Source organism: Lissotriton helveticus, chromosome 1_1 (genome assembly GCF_964261635.1).
Source record: "Lissotriton helveticus chromosome 1_1, aLisHel1.1, whole genome shotgun sequence".
Lineage (NCBI taxonomy): Eukaryota > Metazoa > Chordata > Amphibia > Caudata > Salamandridae > Lissotriton > Lissotriton helveticus.
The window spans coordinates 138241970-138256027 of record NC_136057.1 but is presented as its reverse complement, the minus strand read 5'-3'; the positions used below and the strand labels follow the sequence as shown (position 1 = coordinate 138256027).

General features: G+C 44.8%; 1 protein-coding gene across 2 annotated transcripts in view; it reads right to left on the bottom strand.

Annotated features, from left to right (window-relative positions):
* LOC144771821 (aldehyde dehydrogenase family 3 member B1-like) overlaps positions 1 to 12955 on the bottom strand; it is a 295143-nt gene extending 282188 nt beyond the window's left edge. Inside the window, exon 1 of one of the 2 annotated variants that reach the window (XM_078656114.1) lies at positions 12841 to 12955. The gene's annotated coding sequence lies outside the window, so the exon portion shown is untranslated. The remainder of the gene's footprint in view (positions 1 to 12840) is intronic. The other variant, XM_078656156.1, reaches the window with a different exon arrangement.
* Between the last annotated feature and the right edge of the window lie 1103 nt (positions 12956 to 14058).

Genomic DNA, 14058 nt, shown 5'->3' with positions numbered 1-14058 from the left:
GTCCCTGTCCTGGGGAGAGTACACCCCCTAGTCAGCTCCTCTCCTGTGGGAGGGGGGCAGGAGCCTAGCTGGGATTGGACAGGGCTCCCCATCCACAAGATGGCCAGTGCCCGGGGTCGTGCTTCGCCTCGTCTCCCCCACCTGAGGGGTGGGGTTGGCACAGGCTGGCACCCCCCCCTCTTCCTGACATAGTTTTTCCCGCCAGTCTTTCCGCCAGAGTGGGGGTTAGAACGGGTGGGGGCCAGTTGCAGGGTACAGCAAATGGTCTGAAGAAGCTCTCAGAGGCGGCAGGCCTTTGAAGCTTCCCCCTGCCCATCCTAGGGGAGAAGACCTAGCATCTCGCCCAAGATGTGCATTGTTGCAGGCCCAGGAGAGCGTGGGGCTCTCCACCCAGGGGTCCAGCAACTGCAGCCACTCAGCCCAGACGTGGATTGTAGGTTAGGGTTTCAGTGGGCATCTCTAAGATGCCCTCTGATGCATTTTACATTAAATCCCACACTGGCATCAGTGAGGGTTTAATGTGCTGAGAAGTTTGGTACCAACCTTGTCAGTCTTCAGTGTAGCCATTATGGTGCTGTGGAGTTCGTAATGACAACCTCCCAGCACCATAAACTCTTAATGGCATCACTGCACTTGCAGTGCTCAGGAATGGCCCTGGGTACTGTAGGGCCACAGGGCTCATGCACCTGTGCCCACACCTCTGGCATAGGGCATCCAGCTAGAGGGGTGACTGAAGTATGCCAGGGCAGTGGGCCCTGTGGGCATGGCACACAGGGATGTGTGCCATGTTGACTCTTGGTTTAGTTCTGTACTTAGGCACTCAGCCTGCCAAGGCAGTGTGTGGATGCCAGGGAACAGGGCCTCTTCAGGGTGGCACAATAAGTGCTGCAGCCCTCAGGGGTCTTCTCTGGTCACCATGCCCTGGGTACCTATGGGTACCATTTACTAGGGGCTGACAGGTGGCCAGAGATGCCAATTGGGTCTTGTTTCAGTACAGTTTTAGGGAAGGAACACAGGCCCTGGGTACCTGGTTGGCAGGAGCCCAGGGCACACTCAGTCAAAGTACATCAGCAATTCAGAAAAAAGTGGGGGCATACCAATGCAAGAAAGATGGCACTTTCTCACAATGAGGGAGACTCTTTAAGAGTTGTTGATTGCAAGAACGTGTGTGTAGAATGTTACAAATAGATGGCATCACAATCTGAATTGCTCAAGGTCCAAAATGCTACTATACAAATAAAAATACCCTCTTCTGTTATGTCCCCAAAACTCACAACTCGTCTTTTTAAATAAAATAACTTGCTGTCATCAGTACCAAAATCGTGAGCTTTGTTGCACTAAACACACTCCAGCTCCTTCTGTAGTAATTGTATTGTCTTGAAGCACTTTTTAATCATGTCAGTAGCGCTATACAAAGGCCAATGACATAAACCACTATAACATGAAGAAAAACGTATATCGTGATCATCATGCGATATACTTGAGCTCAATTTATCAGCCTTGCCAAGATTTGAACTTATGACCTGCAGGTCAAACCGGACGTCCGCGGCAACCCTTAACTCAATGAGCCACAAGTATGGTAGTGTCCTGCTGCCATACCTCCGCTAATGTGAATGCCTAAAAAGAGACAGCCATGACGTTGAAACAATGTATTTAGTTGAAGCCCAGGTGTTCCTGAACTCTCTCAACTTGGTTACTAAACACTGACTTCCACCAGTAGAGAATGGCCTCACAACTCCCTAAATGGCTACACACGAGAGAGAGCTACTGGACCATCTCGTGGGTGTGATGAACTTTCCACATAAAACTGGGCATCATCTAATAAACTTTCCAAACTTGGATGCCTTTTATTAAAGATGTTTATTTCGGGTGTTCACCATTCCATGTGTCTTAACAAAATATATATATTGGCGGCTCAACTCCCTCTTAACTTACTTCTAGGACTCTGCTTAAAACAGGGGAACGCATACAAGTAAACGTTCTAGGCTAGTCAACCAAAAAAAAAAACGTTGAAATAATAACGGGAAGTGCACACCAGGAACGGTACTCGCGAAGAGCAGCACTGGAGACGTAGGATTCAGGTGCAGATTTACAATAAACTAATGCAGCGCGGAGTTTATTGGAAGTTTTTGTGTGCAATGGCGATGTCTCCTCCCGGGTGGTTGTGACGGTCCTTTCTCTGGATCTTGCACCCATCTAGGATGGCAATGTTGGGGGCCGAAGGAGGGTGAGAGTGAGTCAAGGAGGTTCCAGATTTCTGTGGCGTGTCTGCGCATAGAGCGCACGTTGAGGAGGATGCATCTGAGGGCATTGGTGGTGTTGGTTTTGGCGGTGTTGATGTCCAGGGCGGTGGTGAAGATCTGGCGGCAGCTGCAGCAGGAGAACTGGTTGTGGGTCGTGCTCGGTGTGGCTGTGTATACTGTCCACCTGTGTACATATTCACAACGACATATAACACAACTATTGCAACCTGGAGCCTGTTTATGTGGCTGGCTGTACTCAGCACATGGCATACCACAGTATATTTTCTGCCTGTGTACATATCCACAACAACATATAATGCAACTATTGCTGCCTATGGAGCATGTTATGTGGTTGGCTGTACTCAGCATGTGGTATACCACTGTGTATACTGTCTGCCTGTGTACATATCAACAACATCATATAATGCAACTATTGCTGCCTGTGGAGCCTGTTTATGTGGGTGGCTGTACTCCGCATGTGGTATACAACCATGTATACTGTCTGGCCGTGTGTGCTTACCTAAAAGAACATATGATGCAAGTAGTGCAGTGTGTACAGCCTATGTATGTACCTGGCTACCTCTAAGCATGTGATACCATGCACTGTATTCCGTCTACATACCTCCCTGCAATAAACATTTGATATAAATAGCCCAGTGTTTGCGCCTGCACTTGTGGATAGATATTCTAACCGCGCGATGCCCCAGTGCTATGTATAGCAGCTGTTTGCTTCCTTACACACAGCATAAGACACAAATAGTGGCGTGTTTGGAGCCTGTGTAGACTGTTCTATGGATGTGATAGGGCATTATGAATATATAGCGCCTGTGCTTACTTGCACCAACCATAAGATACGTATGGTGCAGCGTTTGCAGCCTTTTTAGGTGACTGGCTAGACTGAGCATGTCTTATAGCAGAGTGAATACAGACTGTCTGTGCACCTGACTACAACATTCATGTGATGAACATAGTGCAAAGTTTGTACCCCGAGAATGTGGCAGGCTATTTTAAGCATGTAATATAACAGTATAATATGTAGAGTGCTGCCTTTCACTAAACATAAGATACAAACTGTGCAGTGTTTACAGCCTGTGTGTGTGGCTGGCTTCTCTAAGCATGTGATATAGTAGGGCAGTGCGTGTCTACACCTGACCGGATGAAAATAGTGCAGTGTCTGCAGCCTGTATATGTGTCTGGCCTCCCAAGCGTGTGCTTTAACAGTGTAGTGTACGGTGTCTGTGTACCAGCCTTCACAAAGCACAGAATACAAATACTGCAGTGTGTGCTGCCTGTGTATTTGGGGCTGTTCTAAGACTGCGATAGACGGGTGAAGCGACTGCCTGCGCCTGACATGCAAACAGCGCAATGTGCATGCGGCTAGATCTGTGGTACCCACTATGCATTGTTTTCTTTGCTTCTTTAAAGTTCACAGTGTGTCTCCTGCCTATCTATGTTTTATTTCTCTTTAGGACTCTTTTTCCTGCATGTTTATTTCTCCACCTATCTCGTCACCCACTCTTTTCTTTTCTTTCCCCACTTTCACCCTTTGGTGTTTTTCTTTGTGTCTTTGTCTGCTGACCCCCTCCTTGGGTACCGCATCTCTTTGCCGTTCCTCATCGACGCCTCCTCTGGATGTCTCTTTGGTTCCGCTCCTCGCTCTCTATACCACACCCTCTCTGCACCCCCTTGGCCTTGAACCATCTCTTACCTGTTACCAGTTTACCCTGTGACTCTCTCGCGAGCCTGAAGCGCTGCGAGGGCGGCTGCAGGGCATCGGAGGGGCGCCTCGTGACCTCCCGGCCCCTGTAGAGTGCACGCCCTCGTGGGGCTCAGACACGGATGAGAACAGCGACAATGTTTGCCTTGCGTGGCGCCTGCGTCTCGTGGGTGCGTCATCTGAAGAGTACACAACCGCGAGCACATGCAAAGCTGATGATACCGGCTGCAGTGATGCGCTTGCTAAGTTACCCATGGCCTTATTTCTGAGGCCTTGCAACAGTTTTGCACTTCGGTTGCGTAATTTTTTGTGAAGCATCGGCGGCATAAAACATCCTGTTGCGCCCTATTTACAAAGTGATGCAGATGCGTCACTTTGTAAACCCCTGCGCTATGAGGGGGTGTGTGCGGAAGCACGTGTGTGCGCCAGTGCGTGTATGAAAGACTATGTTCCCATTTCTGTGTGCTTGTGCATGTCTGTGCGTGTGATTGTGTGGACATGTAATTGGATGTTTTTGTATTAGAGCATATAATTCTATGTGTTCTTGTGTTTGTGCGAGCAGATGTTTCTGTATGTGTGCTTATGTCTGTGCGTATGATGGTGTGTGCATGTATTTGAGTGTCTTTGTATTAGCACATGGGATTGTATGTGTGCTTGTGCGTGTGGATGTTTCTGTATGCATATTGTATGCGTCCTCTGTTTACGTATGAGAGTGTGTGCGCACATTTCTTTGTGCTTGTGCATGTCTGTTCATGTGATGGTGTGTGTGTGCATGTATTTTGTGTGTACGTCCTTGGGTATTTTTGTTCTGGAGCATGTGATTGTATGTGTGCCTGTGTTTTTGATCGTTTCTGTATGTGTGATTGTGTGTGTGTGCGTGTCTGCGTGTATGAGAGTGTGAGCACATTTATGTGTGCTTGTGCATGTCTGTGCATGTGACGATGTTTGTATGTGCATGTATTTGGGTGTTTTTGTATTAGAGCATGGGATTTTATGTGTGCTTGTGTTCTTGGATGTTTTCTGTCTATGTGCTTGTGTGTGTGCGTCAGTGCGCATATGAGAGTGTTTGCTCACATTTGTGTGTGCTTGTGCATGTCTGTGCGTGTGATGGTGTGTGCATGCTGTATTTGTTATTCTCTGGCGAACGCTGTCCTGGATATTGACTTTAACTGCCAGATGCCTGACCTTAGGATGGCCACCGGTGTACCGGTGTACAGTTCAGTCCCCTACCTGAACCCAAGATGGCTTTCATAATGGCCCCCTACATGTTGTTTTACTTACCCCAGACAACAATTGGACATTGACCATACCTTGAACCTATCCCCTAACCTGCCTACACATCAGGACTTGGAACCTGTGGAATTTACCCCAGACTGTGGAGACCTAGCGATTTGGCTGATGCCCGGTGGAGCTACCATATAGCTAAAGAGAAGATGGGTTGTGGACTCTCCCCTTTCCCCCCCTGCCGTCACCTACCCAGCCAGACCTTGGGCAGATTTTACCCTCGTCTCTACGTCCTATCTTCCTCCTACCCCTTTACCCTATCCCCTTACCCTTCCTTGCTCCATTCACCTTGTCCCCTATGTTCTTTAAATGCTTTTCTTGATACTTATGTAACTTTTAACTGATGTAAATTGTAACATTATTGTTTCTCATGTAAGGCGCTCTGATTCCCTCGGGTCTAGCCAGCGCTATATAATAACTCATTAATTAAATTTGTTCCCATTTAGTACTCTTTCTCTCTTTGTCTACCTCCCTAGCTCCTAGCTCCTATCCCCTATTCCCTGAATCTCTCATCTTGTTTGCTAGTCTGCCTAGCCCTCTGTCCTTTTTGCTCTTTGACTAAGCACTCCTTCTCCCCTTGTTGGTAAAAGATCCAATATTTATACTCTGGAGTCTCAGCGAACCCACTGAGAGAGTCCACTGCGCCAAGGGAGCCACTCACAGCTGAGGTATGGTATGGCACCCCTTGCCAAAGCACTCCCTCTCCCCTTTTTAGGGAAGGATCCAGAATGTAGGCCTTGGAGTCTCAGAGACCCCTCTGAGAGAGTCCACTGTGTAAAGGGAGCCTCCCGCAACTGAGACAGGGAAGTGATAGCACTTCCCCTGGGATCACAGCTTACTGGACTTTGGACGTTGCTTTGACTCGTCTACCGGTTTGTATTCTCCATCGCCCTTCCCCTCCTCTTCCCATGAGGTGTCCTTCACCCTCCCCTCCTCTTTCCCGCCTTCATTGCCTGTTTTACTTCCCCAGCTCCTTCCCCCTTCCCTGAATCTTTCCCCCTGCTTGCTTTTCCCCTTACGTATTTGTGCTTATTGTTTATCTCGACCATACAAGTAACTATGTTGCCATAATTAATAACTGTGTAACCTTTGTAACGATGTAACCTGTAACTATGATCTGATACTCATGTAAAGTGCTCTGATACCTCCGGGTCTAGCCAGCACTATATAAAACCTTTAAAATAAAATAAAATAAAAATAAACGTGCGCTTTACAAATACACGTTATGTTATATGTTATAATATGTAAACCAATGCCCGACCTCCCCCATTGCGCACAGCAGGCAGACACATTATTTAGCAACTCTAAAACAGTCAAAAAGTCAAACCACACACAATGAAACATGCACCAAAACGACTAAAATGATATCCGGGGATCAGAGATAGGAATTTTTAAAGTTCAGAGGCAAAACACTCCAAGATAAAGCAAAACACTAATCACAAATTACTTTTCATGGTGGCCAGAACTTAGGTGCAATTTCAGGCTAACCACAATGAAATGGCGGTTGAATACACCAATTGAGCCATCCCGTTTATAGCTTTTATTTTTTTAATTAGAGGCTGATCTAGTTTTTAGCAGATGGAGTAATTACTGTCACCATCGCGGAGTACTTGACTCCTGCCATGGCGAGGGTACACCTTCTGCCACATGGCAAATGCTGTTTGGTTGATTGCAGCCCAAATCCAGTCCACTCAGTCTGTTTGTTGTAAAGCAATGCCCCTTTCACCACCATACAGCCTCTAAAGCATCTTTTTTTTAATTTCAAGGTATTTTTATTATTTTTTTACAAAGCAAGTACATTCGCATTTTCGTAAAGGGTTCCAGATAAACGTAGCTGGCATTACAAAAATTACATGATACTGTTTTGAACACGTCCAACTGGAACCCCCTGTGCTGTCTAGCAGGGAAAAATTAGAGACAGGGTAGGAAGAAGATAGAAGAAGGGAGAGACAGAGTAGAGGTAGGGTACAAGAAGTTAAAATATCACTGAATCTGATCACTAACTGTGGACCAAAACCTGATTAATATGGAATAGCTTGTTAGTCAATGACTTATACATTAATTCTTGGTCAGAAGTCCATTTGATGATATTATTTTTAGGGTCCGGTTGTTTCCTAAATGGTGCTATGACGTGCTATTTTGACTTTTTTCAGTCAGCAATATAAGAGTTTATATCGTCTCCTGCATGAAAGAAAGAAGCATTTACATAAAAAGTTTGGAAAATAACATACAGGTAAAATAAAATTAAGTGGATTTTTACATAAGTAAAACGTTTTTAAACCATAGACACTATATATTAGGAAAGGGGATAGATACTTTAATTAATTTTCAGTATATATTTTTAATATATTTAGATGAGATTCACTGTATTATAAATGTACAGCACTAATCACATGGGTTAGTAATTGAGAAAGTATGTCTGAGTAATTAATTTATTAGTTAATCACAGGTTGGTGTTCAGGCCTTTTGTGCCAGACCTTGTACCCAGAATTATTAATTGTTGATCAATATGTTGACATTTCTTGATATTATAACATCAGTGCGCTTCAATTATAGAACCATTTATCTTTTGCTTATTTCTTTGTACTCACGGGTAAAGAGAACAATCCTGAAGAAGGCATTTGCCGAAACGCGTTGGTAGTATTCTGCATATCACTACCAGTGTCTTTCTGTCCTTTTTTGTGTTTATGTTCATAATACATTGTAACTTTGAATATGTTTATTCTATATATGGTATGATTTTTTTGTAAGAAATTGATGATAGTGTGAAAATGAATGTCATTATTTGTACCGACTTCTGTGCACATCAGTTTAGTGAATATTATATATTGGATATATATTTTTTATACTGAAGAACCAAATATCAATAAAAATGAAATATATTTTCTTAATTGGAAAGTCACAGTGTTTATTAAGTTAGCAAAGGTATATGGTTAGCGCACATATTGTTTGTATCAATAGCACAGAGCCCGGTGCTACCCTGTTTTTCTACAATAGCTTTTTTCCCCGATAGGGCTTATCCTTATTGTCAGGGGTCCCCAAAGTGTTTGCCATTGAGAGGGTACAAGAAGTGTTCATTCGCTCTGAGCCTATTCTGGGTGTGTGTCACTGCGTGGGGGACGATGTTCTCCCGGGGGACCCAGGTGAATTCAAGGGTTGATTGATTGCAAATGCACCCGGTGAAGAGTCATGCCTCAAAGAGAGAGAAAACAAATCAAACGTTAAGTAGGAGCTGGTCCGTCCCTAAAGCCTCCACCTCCCACCATCCTCTCCCTGTCCACCAAATCATTCGCACTCAGCCCTCTGCACTCTCTTCCATCCCTAATATGCACCATTTCCATCGACACGTCTGTCCCAGCACTGTCCATAGCCCACCTCTACCCTGTCAGCATCAAGTCCACTGTCCGCTCCCATCTCTCATTTCCTCAGTCTATCCACAGTCACCCTTCTCCCACCCTCAGTTATTTTCCCCTCTCTCCACTGTCCTTCTTCTCTCTACAGTTTTCCTGCCCTAGTCCACTCATCATGTTCTATCCCATTCCTTCTTTTCTCTCCACTGTCCGCCTGCTAGGCACGCCCTCTTCCCTCGCCACTGTCCTTAGTCTTGACTTGAGGTGGGGGCGTTATTTTTGAAAATGTATTTTCTCATTTTAAAAGCACCTGCTGCCACGTTCCTGACCTCCAGCAATTTTCAGACATCAATTAAAATGTCAAGGTAACTTCCATGATTATTTGTCTTTCTGGAAAGAGACCAGAGGTTTGTCTAGTGGAAGTTTTGACTCATCCTAAGGTAGAGTAGAGGGTTAAAATGCCTGCTGCTAAGAATGTGTACCATGCAGATTACGAAATGCATATAATGTAAATAGGTCAGTGGGTTACTACTTGTGTAAGAGAGCTCCTTCTGTTACTTGTCGTTTATAAGTCAAAATCCTAATATAGAATATTTAGCTATTAACTATCATTAAAGAGCTGCATGCAAACTCTAAGATATATGTTAAAGCTATATGGGTTTTTTTCCCCAGTCTTTCATCATCCTAATCTTGTGAAAAGGTTTCATTTGGGTAAAGAACAATTCTTATTATGAAAGAGAACCCCTAACAATGATGTTACGTTTTAAATTTGGAATGTGTGCTTTTCCAGAATAAGGACTCAAACTATACTGCCTACCAGTATCGATGACATGTCACTCCTACACTACACCTTGTTGTTGGTCTGATGTAACATTTCCTATACACTGATTTACACACATATGATTGTCTCTGTGCAATGTGTGTGTGGTGTAAAGTGCTCTGACACCCTACAGTGGTATGAGTGGTGCTATAAAACTAAATGAATCCGAGAGACAGTGGTTCTGTGGAACTGAGGGGCACAGTGAAAGGGTGCTAGTGACGGGCGCTGCGGCAGAGGTGGTCATTGGGGGGGCGCCAACAGACATTGTCGCACAGGGCCTCACCAGCGCTAAAGCCAGCCCTGCTTCCTCCACAACCTCACAATCATCCCCTATCCTCGCCACTGCCGTCTCCCTTTCGCTGAAAATTCCTCTAGTTCCACAATCCTCCTCTTTCAACCGTTCTCCCCTCTACCCCCCACGTTCATTTTTCAGCAAACGTTTCCACAGTCCTAGGGATGTCGATTTCCTCAGCTTGCATCACTTTCAATGGGTCCAATATAGAAACCTATGCACTTTTACAAAATTCAACATGTTGTGGCTTTTTAAAATGCAACCAGAATCCTCCATTGAATGTTTCTACTTGCCTGTCTGCGGCTTCACATTGCTGCACACGGGACTTTAAAAGGTTTATTCGGGTCCTACATTAATTGTGGTACTGCTGGTAACAATTCTTGGAGCAACATTTCTCTTTGGCATTGACAGCGTTGCAGTGTAAGTATATTGGAAAACAATATTAGATAAATTAATTTTTAAATCGATTATCAAAAAACAAACCAAATTCTTTTTGTGGTGGGCAGATTGTGAAGACTGCTTTAACAGTAAAGGTTCTACATATATTGAGGATATATGTTTGTGCAGCTTTCAAGCACTTACTTATGTGGAGCACACACAAATTATAGGGCTGAGTCACAGAACTAACTTAAGACAAAATCCTAAACATACTCATTTTGGTATTCACAGAAGTTAGGACTCCTAACTTTAGGACTCCTAAATGCCTTCTGTGAATACCGAAAGTCTTAAAGTAAGGATTTTTGTCAGTTTAGGAGTAGTAAAGTTAGGACTCCTAACTTCTGTGAATACCAAAATGAGTAAGTTTAGGATTTTGTCTTATGTTAGTTCTGTGAATAGGGCCCCCAGTATCTATCTCTCACGACCTGCCCCTAGTGGCCAACAAATGTATTCACTGCATGCCCAGAATAAACATCTGGATGAAGGAATGTTCTCAAACTGACCATGGAGAAAACTGAGGTGCTGGTGTTCAGGGGGCAAGAATCCATTTGGTCCGGCAGCGGGTGCCCAGAGGAACGTGGCCCTTTACCCACTCCAGCTCAGTCGCCTAAAATAACTTGGGGTGGTGTTTGATACCCTTTTGGATTTTGAGTAGCCGGCCCATCGGACCACTAGTACCTGTTTCTATATTATTAGGACTCTCCTTAAGATCTTTCCTTTTATTCCTGTGGAACTGCACCATGTGGTGGCCATTGCTAAAGTTGCATCTAGACTTGACTACTGCAATGCCTTATATTTGAATATCGAGCCTCATTATTGAACAGGCTGCAAGTGATTCAAAAGGCGGCTGCCTAGGCGTGCCTCGGTAGAGAGGGTGTCAAGGCGCTGCATGGGCTCCCTGTTAGGAAGCATGTCTTCTATAAGGGTATCTGCTTAGTCCTTCAAGCCCCCCATCATAAAGGGTGTGAACATGTGTCTGCCCTGTTTAGCTGGTATGTTCCTGGCAGGCCACTCTGATTTTCCTCTGGTTGGAAAGTTAGTACCCCTAGATTTCAAAAAAGTCAGAAGGGGTGGCCGGTCTTTCTCCGGTGCTGCAGTCAAGCTTTGGAATTCCCTGCCTACCCATCTTATCCATTTGGACCCTTTTACTCTGTTTAATATACTTCCCCGAAGACTTGGCATTTTTCATCCTAATTCTTTAGGTCTGCTGTATTTAAGCCCTGTTTCTGGTGTAGCGCCTAGATACCCTTGGGTATATTGCGCTTTATACATTTAATTTTAATTTCATTTTCATAATTATGAACTACGGGCCGGATGTACAAGAGGTTTTCCCCATTCTCTTATCTATGGAGAAATGTCTCTATAGAAAAGAGAACATATCCTCTTTCTTAAAGTCACACTCTGTCAAGGTCCACAGGAAATACATTCATTTGTTGGACATCTATGTTGATTTGCATTTTTTTATTTCAGGGCTGCTTGCTGGTCCAACTATTGGCCTATGTTAGTTATGAAAGCCTAAACTGGAACCTTTACCTCATCTTGTTTGTATTTGATAGCTTAAACTTTATTTAATTAAAGTTAATAACACATATACATTTACATTTCAGCAACTGTAATTGATTTGAATAAATGCAATCACCAGATGACTGGTACTTGCCTTTTGACTATCTTGATATATTTGTATGAAAAACGATTGTTTTCAACTTGAATTAGGATACAATATGAGGTTAACAATATTTTATTTGTGTGTAATTTCAAGGCCCAGAAGACTACCCTGGTGCTTCTCCCGAAAGAGGGACACATCTTCAGCTGGGGTTTATCCCCTAATCCCCCTTCAGAGTGACTCACACTGTGAATTGTTGCACCTGGGTGCAGACCAGTCGGGAAGGGCAGAGGGGTTGTGAGATGAGGGATACTGAGAAGTAGAGTGGGTCCCTCACAGGCTGTCAGTCCCCCCCTCTAGTTCTTCTGTCTCTCTCTCTTCTCGCCTGCCTCGTCGCCAGGAGGTATGGATGAGTGGGGAATAAACACGACTAGAGCGCCCCCTCGTGAGCCCATCACTGCCCATTAACTCACTCATTTCTGCCTGGGTCTGCCGGATCGATTCTTTTCTTCAGACCTGACGCTGTCTGTTCCCCTCTTTATTGATGGCTCTTGAAATTCTATATTATATTTCACTAGAAAATAGAATGTACACATTCGTTGGTGCCTTAAAGTTCATACACTATTGGAATTCCTTTGCATGTTCAAAATGACCTTTTAATTTACATTTTTCATTTACCAACTGAAGTGCCTGTGCTTTTTAAAAGAACTGCTTTAACCTGTCGAGCCAGGATTTGAGACTGCGCGCTGCAGTTAATGTTAACATTATCGAATTGAAAACAAACGTTAACTTGTTCATAAATCTTGACTTGTTTACTGTCCTTTTCTGCATATCCCTTCTCACTTCACTTCACTTCACCATAAATGTCTTTCACTTTGATAAGTTAACATTAACATAAATATTAAAGTTTAGCAAAGTCCTTTTGTTCTGCTGAAATTCCTCGGATTAAACACCAGACATGGTTTTGTCATAACTGTTTTTTTCTACAATGCGCTGCAACCGTTTCCTGAATTTTTCTTTTAATGGTCACAGCTCGACGGGATCGGAGAATAGAGGCTACCCGTATTTTATTTACTCTGGCGCCGCATCTTACCTTCAGGCTTGATTTTGCTCTTAAATTTTACTGTTTGCTTTTAATATTCTCCTGTTGCAGGTCAGGGAAGTCGGCTGTTCACTGCTGGAGTCTGCAGAGCGCTGCACACGGAGAGACAGGTGCTTCAGGGCGCTGCACACGGAGAGACAGGGGCTTCAGGGCGCTGCACACAGGTAGACAGGTGCTTCAGGGCGCTGCACACAGGTAGACAGGTGCTTCAGGGCGCTGCACACAGGGAGACAGGGGCTTCAGGGCGCTGCACACAGAAAGACATGTGCTTTAGGGCGCTGCAGGTGCTTCAGAGCGCTGCACACAGAAAGACAGGTGCTTCAGGGCGCTGCAGGTGCTTCAGAGCGCTGCACACAGAAAGACAGGTGCTTCAGGGCGCTACAGGTGCTTCAGAGCGCTGCACACAGAAAGACAGGTGCTTTAGGGCGCTGCAGGTGCTCCAAGGCGCTGCACACAGAAAGAGAGGTGCTTCAGGGCGCTGCAGGTGCTCCAGGGCGCTGCACACAGAAAGAGAGGTGCTTCAGGGCGCCGCAGGTGCTCCAGGGCGCTACACACAGGGAGACTGGTGCTTCGAAAGATGCGATGCGGGAACCAGCGCCACCAGCTTCTGTCTCTTCCAGAAACTGGATTACAAGGGAGGTGGGAGAGCCTGGGCGTGGCTTGAATACCTTAGACCCGCCCAGGATGGAGGTGAGCTTGGGCGTGGCTTGAATACCTTAGACCCGCCCAGGATGGAGGTGAGCTTGGGCGTGGCTTGAATACCTTAGACCCGCCCAGGATGGAGGTGAGCTTGGGCGTGGCTTGAATGAATAGTTACCACAGCCATGCCCAAGATGGCAGCCAAACCCCTAAAATATCTAATTTTTTAGAGATTTGCCTCTTCTTTGACAGTGGTAAGCATAAACATTAAATACTCCCCCGGTCTAAAAAAGGCCTCACAAGTGTTACAGGTGCAAAATATTTTTTTTACAAAAGCAGCACATTCCAAACTCCTGAACGCGTATTCTTCTTTCATCAGCATTTTAGGCTCAGATTCACACAAGGTTCCTCTAGTCAGTGTGGGAGAAGCCAGATATATATTAGCATTTCAAATATTTTCTATCTCATTTAGGGTAAAAGGTTAATGTATATTTATAAGGACAATACATTTTTTTGCAAAACCTTAAATTAGGTTGTACTGTAATTGTTGGTTAGGGCACCTGTGGGCTG